Below are 12,906 nucleotides of genomic sequence, written 5' to 3'. Positions count from 1 at the left end.
CACTTGCTTTAAAAACACAGCCTTGCAACAAAATGAGCATCCTATTAACCAATGATTCCTGAAGCCAAAGCATTGCCCTTCAAACAGTCTCTATGCTAAACGCCACAGGGGAGAAGCTAATGGCATGGTCCACTCCTGGATAGAGGGCTTCAAGCTCTCGCATAGTTAATCGCACAAGTATTTTGGCCAGCTGGTGTACTGAAGGTATCGCATAGCACATATTGGAAGAAAATCCACAGCTGGAAATTATTCCTTTCATGATGGTGAAGTGGGAGTGCATTACAATTTATCTGTCAAAACGGCTGCTTCAAATCCAAGTTCTGCGCTATTCAGAAGGATTTCGAGTGAACTAGCAAATCGGGCCTGTCTGATCTATTGTGAAATATGCTCCAAATGTGGGACACTCGCTTTCAGGATGCCAGTCCGGCGGCCATGAGCCGGCCCCAGCCCCGCGGCATGACCGCATCACGACCGCCCAGTCTGCCCCACTGGGCTCGGGTCCGGCGGCTTACCCCGGTGACCCGCGGCGCCCGGCGGGCCTGCGGTCTGACCTTGCCCCAGCGGCCCGCCGCGCCGGGCCCCAGTTCGGGCGGGGGTGCTCGGCTGCTCTGCGGGGTGGGGGTGCTCTGCGGCGGGGGTGCTCGGTGGCGCCGTCGCGTGGCAGCCGGCGGAGCTCGGCCGCGTCAGACCACACTGGGCTCGATCACCGCCCGGACCAGCCGTCCGGATCACCAGAGCGGATCAGCGGTCCGGATCACCAGACCGGATAAGCGATCCGGATCACCGCCCGGACCAGCCGTCCAGATCACCAGAGCGGATCAGCGGTCCGGATCACCAGACCGGATAAGCGATCCGGATCACCGCCCGGACCAGCTGTCCGGATCACCAGACCGGATCAGCGGTCCGGATCATCGCCCAGACTAGCGGTGCGGATCACGTCCCGGACCAGCCGTCTAGGTCATTAGGACCGGACCAGCTGTCTGGGTCCTCGCCCCAGACCAGCTGTCTGGATCCCCGCCCCGGACCAGCCGTCCGGATCACTAGGACCGGACCGGACGGGAACAGTTCGTCGGCAGAGGTGCGGGCCTGTGCAGGCACAGTCACGCGCGGGATGCTTGACGGGTCATCGCTGCGTCGTCCCGTAACCAACCGACGAGGAGATCGGTGAACCGTCCGAGCGGGGATGGGGCTGACCGGGAGGAGCGGGGATGGCTGGGAGGAGCGGGGATGGGGTCTGGCTGGGAGAAGCGGGGATGGGGCTGGCTGGAAGGAGCGGGGTGTGCAACGCAGCACAGAATGAGAACAGCGGAACATGTGCCGATGATGACCGGAGGGGTGTCTGACCAGGTGAGCGTTTTGCGTCGTTTTTGGATTTTTTGCTCCTGAGAAGTTAGAGCAGGTGGTGAGGTGAGGTGAGAATGTAGACGGTGGAAGCATGGAAGACAAGCACCCATGACATCCTGTAAACGACAAGCGACTTGAAGTTTATTATAAAAAAGATAGTTACTAGAGCTGTGTGAACAAAGCGGCCACGGAAGCATGTGGTCTGACACCGTTATAACTTTTTCAGGCATCAATATGTGCCTGACAATTGTCGACCATGAAAACTTCGAGGAAGGCACATACAGCAAGACATACAAACACACGCTATGCTGTTTTACGCTGAGCAGAAAGCTAAGTGCGCCTCTGGGATGTTGAACTGCATTCGCCCCTGATAGTCACTATGCTATTTAAATCCAAGGCCGCCTGATCAAGAATATGCATTAATTTGCCTCCCTGCACGACATCGTCTGTGAGCTCGAGGTCCGCGCGCCGGGCCTCGCTGGTGCGACAGTGACAAATTCGGTACCATCGCCGGCTGTGACGGCCGGGCGAGGCGCGCTCCCCCGCGGCGACCCCGCCCCACCGGCAGGCGCTGATGCAGCAGCGGCCGGGGGGCAGGGGAGGGGCAGCCGGACGCCCCGCGGCGCCTGACCCCGTCCGCCTCGGCTGGCCACGGTGTGGGCGGCCGGGTCAGCCGGCCGGGAGCTGGTGGCGCCCCTGTCCGCCGTTGACTGACGAGGGCCCTGGATAGCCGGCTGAAGCCCGACAGCACGCCCTGGCACGGTCAGCACTGAGACCGCAGATGCTCCGAGCCTAGTAAGCCACAAAGTCCTGCAACGTGCTAAAGGCAGATCGCTTAAGTGAACTTCGGAACCTCAACCCTCTTTGTCCGAGAAACCTTCACACAAGCGCTGAGGGAGTGGGGCCATGTCCACTCTCCCCAGCTGATCCCGTAGTCCTGCTAATTTCTGACTGACCGCTATAACATTGCCACAAATCTACCCTCACCAGGCCAGTCCGGTCGTATGACATTAGTGTCATGACAAAAATGCCTGGGGACAGTAGCACTACGACATTTCCGCGGTACGGAATAGAACGGAACGGAACGGAACGGAACGGAACGAAATGGAATGGAATGGAACGGAAAGGAACGGAATGGAACGGAACGGAACGATAGGATTGAGTAATCTGTCTGCCCTAAGTAATCTGTCGTCATACTACCATCTTCGCTGCCATGCCCTGCCTTCTATCCTGCATTGTCTGTCGTCGTCACATCCCGGCCCCCGTCCACGAACCCGCTCTGTTCTCTGCCCTGTCATCGGTCCTGTCCTGTCATCGGTCCTGCCCTGTCATCGGTCCTGTCCTGTCATCGGTCCTGTCCTGTCATCGGTCCTACCCCGTCATCGGTCCTGCCCTGTCATCGGTCCTGTCCTGTCACCGGCCCTACCCTGTCCGACGTTCTGCGCTGTGCCAGTCCTGTCCTGTCCCGTCCTCTCCTGTCCCACTGTTCTGTGCTGTCATCTGCCCTACCGCAGGATGACGTAGAAGGCTGAAAGATCTGTCTTGTTCTCCATCCTGTCTCTTTCCAGCCCTGCCTCGACCTCTGCCCCTGTTTGGCCGCCCGATGATTCAATCGTGTGCTGTCCTCTGCGGTCATTTGGTCTGTGTCCTTCGTCGTTCATTGTTTTTTGGGGGACTGCTGTTGTAGCACACGCCGACTGATGAGATCATATCACGCCTTGGTCTGCCCCTGGTCCTATCTCCTGCCTCGTCTTCCGTGGCGTCTCCTGCTCTGTCCGCCGTCCTGTCTCCTGTCCTGTCCCTGTTTTGACCTCTCTACTCGGAGCCGCGCTGCCTGCTCTACTCGGTCGGTCATTTCCCGTTTTGCACGCGGTACAGCAATATGCCATTATTGCTGTCGTTTATCTGGTCTTGATGCATATTAGTTTGGGAAATGCCACCTCGCTTTATTGCCGTGAGACTGGACTGTGACTGGCTGTGATAATCCGATAAGCCACGCGGCTAATTTTGTGAGCTTAAAGAACGTTTCCGTAATCGCTGAACTGTGTTTTCTGAAACCGAAAGCAATTCTTCAATGCAGGTGGCAGATGGAATTAGGTGTTATTTCCCTCCGAATGCACCCGCGTCGCTGGAACTCATAGCGTGGTACAGCTCGTGCAGCGCCAACAACTAGACATCGCAGCACAGTGGGTCGTATGCTCCGCTCATCACTCCACATTAGGGGTGTGGTTTCCTCCAGCTCAGCTGCAGTCCATATTACCAGGCTTCGAGGCGACTGAAGCATAGCAGGCCATATGAGTTAAGCGAAATTGCAGGCTGCCCAAGAAACAGCCGCGTATGCTAAATGCGTAGACACCCAGCCAGAGTGAGGGAATGATTTGCTGGCTGGTAGGAGACATTGCAGCTGGGCAACCTTGCAACCACATTTTCGTGGCGGCGGAAGGATCAGTCATTCATTACATTGCATTATTTTGTCGATGTGTCGTGCTTCGAGTAGAAGTGAGCGCTGTAGAAGTGAGGGCTGTAGAAGTGACAAACGGGGGCCGTAGGAGAAATTGCAATGGAGCTGATGCGGCAACGAGCAACGTTGCAGCCCCCCCCCCCCCCCCCCCCCCCCCCCCCGGTGGCCATCTCTGGTTTGGTCTCGTCCGTTCAGTTGCTCTCATGTGTGTGCCGCCTCCGACAGTTTGGTTTGCTCCACCCTTCAGTAGAAGTACTGACAGCATGATTTTTGCAGTTTATATTTGGTCGTGCATACTAATATCGCGTAATAAGTATTAGCAGGAGGCGTTATACCGCATACAAGTTAATGCCACACAACTTTCACAGCTACAGCTATAAAGGAGAAAAGCATTTTAGGCATAAATTTTGTCATGTAGCACTGACGTCACATGCAATTATGAGTATTAGAAACATGTCGCGTATAACTAAAGGCTATAGGTATTCTTGCAGTAGAAGTCAAGACGGGCACAAGTTGTTGAAGCATGGGTTTTGTCGTGTAGCACTTATACCGCGCGGGAGAGCCGGGAGTAAAAGTGATGTCGCTCATAACTAAACACCAGCAAACCTTATGCAGCAGAAGTACAGTCGCGTAGAACTATCGCTGTTGCATATCTGCCGGCTGCCCTATTTGCAATGCGGTAAATGTGACAGCGGTGATCCCGCACGTGCGCCGGCGGCCCGTCCTCGGCCTGGCCTCTGCGCTGCTGTGACGCGGCACCTGTGTGGCCTCCGCCCGCCGTCGGTGGCCTCGCGCCCCCATTGTCGGTGCAATTTGGACCTAATGCTGCCGCGGTCCGGGACGCCCGCGCTCAAGGCCCCTGCAAGAGCGCCTGCCCGAGGGCGTCGTTTCATAGTCCACCTCTGCGCGGCGGGCGACAGACGGCAGCCGTGTCGCCATGGCAACGAAGCGCCGCCGGCGCGCACGTGGTGCAAACGAGCCGTTTGATGCTGCCGCCCGCATTGATGTGCTGCAAAGGATTGACGGCGGACGAAGGCTGAAGTTATCCTTAAACAGCAGCCTCGGGTCCACAGACCGTTCCTAGCCTTGTCCTCGTTTGTTTGGACCTCGAAGACTGCCCACAGCGGCTGCGGAGTGAGCCGTCGGAGGAGGCTGTGTGCACCGGGACAGCTGGAATGCATGCTGTCGGCTGTTGATGTTCATGCGCAGGAATTTGGGCATAAAGCAAGTCTTGCGCGATCGGGCAGGTTGTTTGGTTTCGGTAATTTACTGCTTTCGCTTCTTTGATCATGCGCGCCGGGCAAATACCAACGCGAATTAATCCGTCTGAACGCTCCGTTCTACGAGTAATCCGCCTCCTAAATCTTACGTGCGTTGTCTCTCAATTAAGACGCCGACGTAGTGATTGGGAAATCGGCGCCCAGCCAGCTACTCCATGCGCTCTCAGTCCAGGCTCGGGGTGGTTTCGGGGGTTCACTAGATTCGGGGTCGGCAGCGCGTTCAGACGCCACGGCAGAACGCCAGACACTGCAGCATACGCTCCCAGTCCAGGCTCGGGGTGGTTTCGGGGGTTCACTAGATTCGGGGTCGGCAGCGCGTTCAGACGTCGCAGGAGAACGCCAGACACTGCAGCATACGTTCCCAGTCCAGGCTCGGGGTGGTTTCGGGGGTTCACTGGGTTCGGGGTCGGCAGCACGTTCAGACGCCGCGGGAGAACGCCAGACCCTGCGGCATGCACTGTGGTCTCAGCCCGCAGCATATCTGCATGACATTTTTAATGGGCTGCTATCCTTGTGGTCCCTGAAATGAGTAATTCGCTTGTTAGAGAGATTATGAGCCGGTACCCCCTCTACAAAAAATGGCGTAAAATATTATGTGGGAATGTGATGACGACTGTACTTCAAGGTCTGAGCGACGCTTCGGCGAACCTGAGTAACATCTGAGATTGAATCTTGCAGCGTTCCACAAGCCCAGACCACTGCGCCCATCACATGTTCCGCTGCCACAGTCGAGTACCAGCATGACGTGCCAAATTCCCAGCGTCCGTGCACTTATGCGTGTTAAATCTCTGCCCCGTATGAAGCCACGTTGGAACGCTTAAACACGTAGAAGTCGCCTCCATGCTCCGTTGGGAAAAATGTATCGACAAAAAGCGGGAGCTTGACTTGTGTTAAATCTTTTCCTTTACTGCCTGAGCCTGCAGACAGTGATTATGCATATTGTGGTCATTCAGAGACTTCCTGGAATTGTGTACGATACCGTCGTGTTCAGTTGTACAATCTAACTACTCCGCTGTCTTACGCAGCGTTATGGGCTGTGCGGTCTCCTGTGACAGAGGTATTCACGGGCAGGATTTCAATATCCGTGCCCGCCCATGCCCGCTTGGTCAGCCCGTGCCCACCCGTCAAACGCAACATTTGGTTATCCCCCGCCCATTAACTGAGCCGTTTGCCTTTTCCTCGGCTGTTGTTTTCCCAGCAACTTCATGCCAGGCGTATAAATGCGTTAAGAACTGTTTTCCAGTGCTTTAATGCACGGTTCTTTACTCTCTCTGCTGTGTTGCCCTTTAATGGCAGATCATTATGCCAAGAGAGAAGGCGGTGAGCACTGAGCACCGGCAACAGAGTGGTGCACTGAGTCTACAGCTTGCGAAGAAAAGCATGAAGCGTGTGTGTCTAAGTTGACCAATGAGATGTCATCTTAACTGGCTGACACAAAAACCGTCATTCGGCTTTCAGTTGCTGGTAAGCATGCTAGAATTTTTGCCCGTAGGTCTCATCGCGCAAGACAAACATGGTAGCATATGGAGGATAGACGAGTAAAAGATCCAACAACCTCCACCTGCTTATGACTCGCTGCAGCTTTGGGCTACGGTCACTTAATCGTATTCTCGTGGAGTTTCGTGTTGGTTAGGCCTCAAAGGCAAGTACTGAGTACTTTATGAGCAATTAGAACAGTTACGACAAACGTTACCAGCTTAACAAAGTCAGGCGCGGGTAACGAAGGATCAGCATTTACTATTCACCTGCTGAACACCCTCATATGTATGGCTTTCCGCAGGTCAGTTTTACATACCAATAACCGTGCAGAAAGTGCTACATTCCAGCTCCATTATCGTCATAGACTGTTTGGGAACTATGAAGCTGGACGCCATGACGTTCCTGATGCAAGGCTTGTTCAGCCACCTGCGGTAGCTGGGCTTCATCCGATAGGGGCAGCTGAAGCCGCCGCCGTTGGGCCACCTCTGCCGGCCCCCGCCAGTCCGTCTTCACAGAGGCCGAGCGCGTGCCGAGGCGGGTAGCCGCGCCAGCGGCAGCCGAGGCCGTAGGCCGCCTGGCGCGTCATGTGGGTTATCTGGCGCGTCACGTGGGCGGCCCGGGTGTGGGCCGCCTGGCCGTGGGCTGTCTGGCGCGTCACGTGGGCTGCATGGCCGTGGGTCGTCTGGCGCGTCACGTGGGCCGTCTGGCGCGCCGGCCCCGCGATGGGCGGCGGCTGCGCACCAGCTCCTGAAGTGTCACGTGTGATTCCGTGTTATGTTACTGTACATGTCCGTTGTGCTTTAGCATGGCTGTTACTGTGTCACTTCCAGGTCACTCGCATGTCACGCTACTCTCACTTTCATTCCTCTAACGCCCTAACTCGTGGCCATCCTCGGTTCCTATTCACTAACTCTGCAGCGTTGTTTTTTTCTCGTGTTTCATGTCCATGCATGCACTCGTGTCTTTTTCGCCTACGCGCTCCGTTTACTGCAGCGTGTTCTGTGAGCTTTATGGATCTCTTTGCCTATGTGGGCCCAGACCGCACCGCACGAACCGAAACAATATGCTGCTGCAGGTAATGTTTGATGGCTCGTCAACACCCCGTGACGTCATGATTAGCCGTGCTCCCGTGGATACCTCTTCTGGTTTGCATTTCACTATTCGGACCAGATTGACTCGGTTCTAGAATCGGTATTGGTTCCTGTGATTCAGACCTGGGATGTCCCCAGCGAGTTCTCTGTGGCCGAACTGTCGAAGCTCTGGGCGCCGGGCGGTCGCAGTTCAGGCGGATCCATCAGGGATCCAGGATCCGGACAGCCACATGACAGGAGCATCAAGGATCCAGAATTCGGGAATGTCACATATTGGGGTCCGTCGGGAACTATCTAGGCGATCCCAGAGCTGACGCGGGGACGATTTTTCAGAGATCCATTTCCAAGTTCCGAGACAATAACAATCACAGATAAGGCAGGCAGCGATCCCACAGGGATATGGGATCTTGTTCAGTGCACGCCAGGGAATACACCAGGGACGGCGGGCATTGACAATGCCGCCGTAAGACCCATCAGCTTCAGCGTCGGCTGGCGTTAACTGAGCTGTCCGAGGCGTCTTGCCGTCGCCTTTTTACGGGCCGGCTCTAATCGCTCAACGTTTTTGTCCTATGCGGCCTGAGAGATGCCGCCTCGGAGAGCTGCTCCCAGGCCGGCGAGGAACGCCGGCGGCACCGGCGGCCCCAGCAGGTCACGGACGCCACCTCACCCCGCCGAGACCCTCCCCCCCCCCACAGCTCCCCACTCCTCTGCAAATGGTGCAGTACGGGATGCGGACTACCAAGCTGCGGTCTCGTGTTTTGCCATCCGCGTGTGGTTTCTGCAGTGTGCTGCGCTCCTGCTTCAGGAGGCTGGCGCCGCCGCTGGGCGCCGCCGTGCGCGATTTGCCGCCGTTGCGCCGCGTCTGCCGCAGGTGTTTTTGCGGCGCGTGAGGAGTGGGCGGAGCCTCATTAGCTGAGCAGCTACTGCAGCCGGCTGTCCGTTAGGTCCGAACAGGCGAGCCGAAAAACACGCCGCCTTTCCCCGGTGAGATCATGCAGATTGGGATTAGTGCTTTTTTATCGGGTCTCTAGGTGCATCCGTTTGGCGAAAGGCGCCGGCGTCCATAAACAGCGCGCCTGTCTACGAGGTCGTGAGTGTGCCAATGCGCGGTACCATACGTGATGAGCGCTTCCTGGTGCTCGGAGAGGATGGGGTGTGCATGCCAGATGAGTCTTGGGCGTCCGGCCGATCGCTCATGGATGTCATCACCAAATCGCTCACTGTTGTTGGACTCGTCCTTGGCGGTCAATTGGTAGCCGGCCCAGATAATCAAGTAAAAACATGGCGGTCAAATCGCGGCGGAGTCTGGCAAGGGGAAATCTTCCAAGAAAGTTCGCCCGTTTGATTGGAATCGCTTGACTGGGCTGCTGAGGCCAAGATCTTAATGTTCCAGTCCATGCTCGCAAGGCGATTCTTGCAATACATTCGGACGACCTTGTTTAGTAATTCACCTGAAAAATGTCAGAGACAGCATCTGCGAATTCAACTTCCCGACAAGAGGAAGACAGCGCTTCGCCGCCGTCCGCCACCTCCTTTCTCAGAGATTCCCATGGAAGAACGCCTTCGCCGCAGCAAGGACGCCAGCTCACACGTGTGATTGCATGCTGTACACGGGCGAACATCCGACATTTCCGGCGACACGCTGCGTCCGTGCGTCTGCCGCCAGACAGCGTCTGCACCGTTGTCGTGGCTGGAGTTTTGCACGGCCTAGCTCGGTCCTAGAGACGCAACACCTGGTGTCAGTCGCCCGGCCGTTGACTCGCCTCACCTTGTTCAAGACTTTCAAATAGCAAAGCACAGCGTCTGGCAGGAAGCCATGATGTTTTCGAAACTACAGGATGTCCGCCGTAATTTGCAATACCGTGTTGTACACTGGTACACGCACTCCACACACACTCTGGGCACTCCACACACACTCTGGACACTCCACACACACTCTGGCGCGAACTTGTCACGTGAAGGTGTCATAGATCCGAGGCTCCGTGCAATTCTCAAACACCTTGTCCTCAACTTCAATATTACCAAGGTCTCCATTCATTTTCAATGCCTCGGTTGTCATGTTCCCGTGCCACCTGTCATCGACTGATAGTTTGCTCATTTCCATACTAAACCCAGTCCTAAAGCATAATGACTGCTCTCTCCGTGGCTGTATGGCCTGCTCTCTCCGGGGAGGCATGGAGCCTGCTCTCCCCTTGGATGTATGGGCAGCTCTCTCCGGGGCTGTATGAGCTGCTCTCTCCGTGGCTGTATGGGCTGCTCTCTCCGGGGCTGTATGGGGCTGCTCTTTCCATGGCTGTATGGGCTGCTCTCTCCGTGGCTGTATGGGGCTGCTTTCTCCAGGGCTGTATGGGCCGCTCTCTGCGTGGCTGTATGGGGCTGCTCTTTCCATGGCTGTATGGGCTGCTCTCTCCGGGGAGGTATGGAGGCTGCTTTCTCCGGAGCTGTGTGGGGCTGCTCTCTCCGGGGAGGTATGGGGCTGCTTTCTCCGAGTCTGTATGGGGGAGTGTTCTCTTCGGGGCCGCATGGGGGATGCTCCCTCCGGGGCTGTTTGGGGGCTACTCTCTCCAGGGCCGCACGAAGGCCGCTCTCTCCGGGGAGGTATGGAGGCTGCTTTCTCCAGAGCTGTATGGGGCTGCTCTCTCCGGGGAGGAATGGGGCTGCCTTCTCCGAGTCTGTATGGGGGAGTGTTCTCTTCGGGGCCGCATGGGGGATGCTCCCTCCGGGGCTGTTTGGGGGCTGCTCCCTCCAGGGGCTGTTTGGGGGCTGCTCTCTCCAGGGCCGCACGAGGGCCGCTCTCTCCGGGATGGTGTGAGGGCTGCTCTCTTAAGGGCTCCAGCGTGGTCGGAACAGGGACATTTCTCTGCAGTGCGACGCCACTCAGCAGGTCATCTCCGTCCACCCTCGGGCGCCCCAAGGTCGCCATTGTCCACTCCAAACATGTGTTCTTTGGACAGACGGACGAGCTGGATCTCGGCGATCGACTAACAGAAGCCGGACAGCCCTCCAGCGCGGGGTAAACGCCGGAGCAAGCGCCGGGCAAACAGGCAAAGAAGAGCAGAACAAACAGTCATGAATGGGCCGAGCAAATGAACCAACAGGAGCCAGGCGGACCAGCCGACAGCACCAGACAAGCGGTCCGACAGACCCCAAATGGGAGCTGAACTCGGCGCCAGTGATGGGCGCCAGACGAGGCTGAGTCACTCGTCGGCGGCGCTGGGCGGGGCCGAGTCACTGAGTCATTAGTCGGCGGCCCTGGCCGGCGCCTGCCCGGACGGACAGCGGGCGGGGCGGCCCCGGCAGAGGCGACGCTGCCGGGCCGCCTTCGACGGCCCCTCCCAGACAGGCTGTGCTTCCAGTGGGCGGACACAGAGGCCCAGGAGTGCTCCGGGCAGCGGTACGGCGAGCCGAGGGCACCGGAAAGTGCTCACGTGCCCGAGATACTGCGCTGGCACCTCTCGTGTTGCGCTGGAGGACTGACGGGGATTGAGTACAGATCTGCGGCGTAATTTCGAGATGCAGAAGGGGGCGTGTGAAAACCCGGAGCGCCGTAGGCCGGCAGTGTGCTGCGCATTAGCTAGCGCAGCGGTGTGCTAGAGCGTATTGCAAGAATAATGTAATCGCTTTTTGGATTAGGATATGGGGATATCATGCAGAGATGGACTTCATGTAGTAAGAAATTTGTCGGATTTAATCACCAGATGTATGCAAGAAAATGACAGCGTTCTCGTGCTCTTCTGCCATTTTTGGCGCAAGACAAGATGCCGAAAGTATGAACTTAATTCATCGGAGCACGATCAGTCCACTCCCACAATGCGCAAAGCACAAATAACAGTGTCTGCGTAAACAGAAGTGTTTAGCCAAAATACTCGAGACTACTTACGAAGCATGATCTGCGGCATCCATCACCTCCGGAACGTGCGCCCAAGGAAAAAACTTCGGCTCGAGCCAACTGATTTTCACGGCACGCGGCGGCGGGGCAGCCTGTGGGCTCGCGCGCAGCGTGTGCCATCAGGCGATCGGACGCTGCCCAGGGGCTGCTCCATCAGACCCCCGCCGTCGATCGGCCCCACAGCCCGGCTCCTCCGCAGCGCATCCCAGCGCCGGCGCCCGACGAGCGGCGGGAGGCGTCCCCGCCTCCCCGCCTCCCCGCCTCCCCGCCGGTTCCTGACAGGCCGCCGAGCGCATAGATTACCGCCCCTTGTTTGTCCTGGGCGCGTTCAAACAAGAGCTATCGCATGCATGACGAATCAAACCAGCGGCGGTGGTGCGGAGCGGCGGGGGACGAGCGCGGCCCGATGCGGATCGGGCCGAACATTTGCATCGTTTAGCATGCGGTCGGCGGGCAGTGGAGCGGGCTACGGCGCCGGCCGGGCTCAGGTTAGCCGCCGCCGATGCCGCCCTGTAGAGCGGTGTCAGGGCCAGCTGTGGTGCGTGTCCAGAACGGCCGCGGGGACCGGCACATGCGGCGGCGGCACTGGCAGCCCGGCACGCTCCCGGTCGGCGGCGCAGCGGCCGCGAGGGTGCTGGTCTCAGCAGGCCTCGGCAGCGCCACACGATCCCAGCGGCGAGCGGCATGGCTGAGGCGCGGCTGCTGAGGACGGGGTGACCTTCGCGGCGCCGCATAGGGAGCGCAGATGGTGGCCCTGTAAATAATGCAAGCGGGCCACGGACGCCCTGAGTCGAATGCAGGGCGGCTGCGGTCTGCGGCTGTGGTCAGATTGCTCGGAGTTATGTTTACAGGCTCAAGGGCATGCATATGGGCGGCATCTGCATGCCCGCTGTGCTAATCACGCGCCCAAAGTCCGCCACATATGCGGAGGATCCCTCAGTGTGCGAAAACCCAAGATGAATGTGATCCTTTGCGCGATCTGTGCGGTTTCAAAGAGCGCCCACCCGGACCGTGCCCGATTTTCTGACTCCGGTGTCGATTCGGATTTTTTTTTTTAAACTTTGAAAGGAATCCGTTTAATCCCTCCCAAAATCGTAGTTACGCAGTTAATTGGTTTAGAGGTGGAGGCCGTCTGCACAGTCGTACCGCCCGCGGTTGCCTCAGAACAGGCCTCGTCTGGAAAATGCTGGCATCGCTTCCACCGCGCGTTGTGGACCTGAGCCAGCAGACTTCCGTAACGAGCGGTGATCGGCGCTCATGACGGGCCGATAACGTTGGCCCGGCGACTCTGGTTCAGCCCCGTGCAGCTCTAGTTCAGTGAGAGTCTGTCTGACAGTCTGCTTCAGACTCTGGTTCAGCCCC

This window comes from Pollicipes pollicipes, unplaced genomic scaffold, assembly GCF_011947565.3.
Source record: "Pollicipes pollicipes isolate AB1234 unplaced genomic scaffold, Ppol_2.1 Scaffold_3216;HRSCAF=3773_pilon_pilon_pilon, whole genome shotgun sequence".
Classification (NCBI taxonomy): Eukaryota; Metazoa; Arthropoda; class Thecostraca; order Pollicipedomorpha; family Pollicipedidae; genus Pollicipes; species Pollicipes pollicipes.
This window is presented reverse-complemented; position numbering follows the sequence as displayed.